Here is a 2,710-nt window from a genome sequence, read left to right as displayed (position 1 = left end):
GACAGCACAAACTCATGTCGAACAAGGTAAGAGTTAAGAGACCTGCTTCCCTGGGCAGAAAGAAACCTCCAATTACTGGTTTTTTAAGTTTTTACACAGGGGGAAGATGATTTTCTCCAAATTCGTATCACTTGCCATGCCAACAAGCGAACAGATACTATCTTAAAGATGTTTATCTAAATCACCTGTGCCTTGGAGCTCGTTAGTCCTAGCTATGAAGTGTAATAAAGATTCTATCTCTAAACGATTATCAGACGCCGGAGTTTCTTATACAACCGAGGCAGACGATGGAAGTGGTTCACAGGCCTATTCACAGTATCGGCAAACATGAAAACTTTTATTACATGTGGCTCTGCAGACAATGCCTGGTTTCTGACTCCACTGTGTAAATGCATTCCTTCAGAACGTCGCCCCCAGTCCAGACTTCCGCTGGCGCCACCACAGGTAGCTCTGCATTGTTCTGCTGAAGACCTGTCTCAAGGAGGGGCTGCCCTGTCTGCCATGTATGGCTGTGGACCTGTCTGGCAAGATTTACTGAGGGATGGGCTCACTGCCAGTTGCTTTCAGCTCCCAATGTGCCATTTCTACGAGCTAAGAACCATAAGAATTCTTCATGCTTTTAGCGCCCCACCAGGCTCCATCAATGTCTGCTCAGGCCATACACTTTCTGGAGTCTTGCTCAAGGTGAGTTAGGTTTTAATGAAATCTTCAACAATTTTCCATATGCCAAATATAGGTGAGAGAGTAACTTGTCCTCTCTCAGTGTCATTTGTTGCCATTAGATCCAATATATAGCTAGTTTTTCTAGGTAGTTTTCAGAGAAGGCATTTAGTAATGTCTCACAGGATGTCTTATCACATCCACCACTAACGCAACTGTAATTTTCCCAACTGGTTGTTGGATGATTAAAGTCTCCAGCAAGGATTACAATATGACTGGGGAAGTTAAATTCAATCGAACTGCCACGTGAGGTAGCCGAGTGGTCTAAGGCGCCTTGCACAGTTCACACTGCTGACCACCTCAGAGGTTCAAGTCCTCCCTCAGGTATGGGTGTGTGTGTTGTCCTTAGTGTAAGTTAGTTTTAGATTAAGTAGTGTGTAAATCTAGGGACTGATGACCTCAGCAGTTTGGTCCCATAGAAGCTTAACACAAATTTCCAAATTTTCCAAGTTAACTGAGGTTTTCTCTGAAGTTTTCAGTTATATCAGGAGATTAGTCTGGTGAGCTATAGAAGAGTCCAATTACCATTTTATATCCTTCTCTGCTACTGAGTCTTGCGCAAGAAATCTCACATGGAGTTTTTATTTTTATTTTTTTTCTGTGGATTTAAGTTTCTTGTCTACCGTGAAAAATACACCACCTCCATTTCCCATTAGCCTGTCCTTTCGATATACAATTAAATTTGGGCCACATATATTTTTGCTATCAATTTCACGTATCGACCAGCTTTGTATATGTAGTACTGTGTGAGTTTCACTGCTTTTCAAGAGCACTTTTGGAACTGGCCACCGAGTCGTCACAAGAAAGTTACAATTTACTATGTAAATGATTAAAATTGAGGCTCAAAATTGAGAGAATTAACCCAAGAGAGGAATATATTTCGTTGCACAACATGCTGTCTGGAGAGCTTCTCTAAAGTTTGGAAGGTGGGAGACGACCTACTGGCGGAAGTAAAGCTGTGAGGACGGGGCGTGAGTCGTGCTTGGGTAGCTCAGTTGGTAGAGCACTTGCCCGCAAAAGGCAAAGGTCCCGAGTTCGAGTCTCGGTCCGGCACACAGTTTTAATCTGCCAGGAAGTTTCATATCAGCGCACACTCCGCTGCAGAGTGAAAATCTCATTCTGGAAACATCCCCCAGGCTGTGGCTAAGCCATGTCTCCGCAATATCCTTTCTTTCAAGAGTGCTAATCCTGCTAGGTTCGCAGGAGAGCTTCTATAAAGTTTGGAAGGTAGGAGACGAGGTACTGGTGGAAGTAAAGCTGTGAGGACGGGGCGTGAGTCGTGCTTGGGTAGCTCAGTTGGTAGAGCACTTGCCCGCGAAAGGCAAAGGTCCCGAGTTCGAGTCTCGGTCTGGCACACAGTTTTAATCTACCAGGAAGTTTCATGCTGTCTGATATTGCTATGTTCATCCGGCTATACAACTAACTTGAGTGTGTCGAGCTTCCTTATAGAAGATTATGTAAATCTTTAATTTTTTATAACCTTCCGAAATTAATGATCGGTGGGAGCCAAGAGCGGATATTTTGAAGAGAAAAAGTTCTGTAAGTACTAGAATAGTTATTGATAACGGTCGTATGATTTTCGGTATGTAGTGCTGCGATGCATTCATGCGACCGTATAGATTTCTGTCACCAGTTCACATTTTCGCATGTAAAACTTGTTCCGTGGTCAGAGATGCCAGGCGTGGATTGAGGTTTTAAGCGCGCCGGGCAAGCCTTGGGTAACTAATGGTCTGGACGGCAGAGGGCGGAGTATAAGCTGTGGAGCGAGAGCTGGGCTCATGCTGGTTGTGTACTGCGAGCTCGGGAAGTGCCACGGCGACATCTGAGTGATTGGTCAGCGGCCGGGAGGTCGCTGTTTAGTCGGCGGATGGCGGGGAGCGCATCACATCCAAATTAGTGCCTCGCACTCCTCCCGAATTTGGTGAGCGTCGGCTTTCAGTTTGGAATTTGAACTGAGTCATTCGCCTTAGCTGGAACAGTAATTCTTCCG

General features: G+C 45.0%; 1 non-coding gene across 1 annotated transcript; it reads left to right on the top strand.

The window, feature by feature from the left end:
- Positions 1-1,699: 1,699 nt before the first annotated feature.
- Trnal-caa lies at positions 1,700-1,774 on the top strand. Its single transcript has one exon. It is a non-coding gene; the product is annotated as a tRNA-Leu (tRNA).
- Positions 1,775-2,710: the final 936 nt, after the last annotated feature.

Source organism: Schistocerca americana, chromosome 1, assembly GCF_021461395.2.
Source record: "Schistocerca americana isolate TAMUIC-IGC-003095 chromosome 1, iqSchAmer2.1, whole genome shotgun sequence".
NCBI lineage: Eukaryota > Metazoa > Arthropoda > Insecta > Orthoptera > Acrididae > Schistocerca > Schistocerca americana.
Note: the sequence above shows the minus strand (reverse complement) of the source record. Positions and strands in the feature narration are given on the sequence as shown.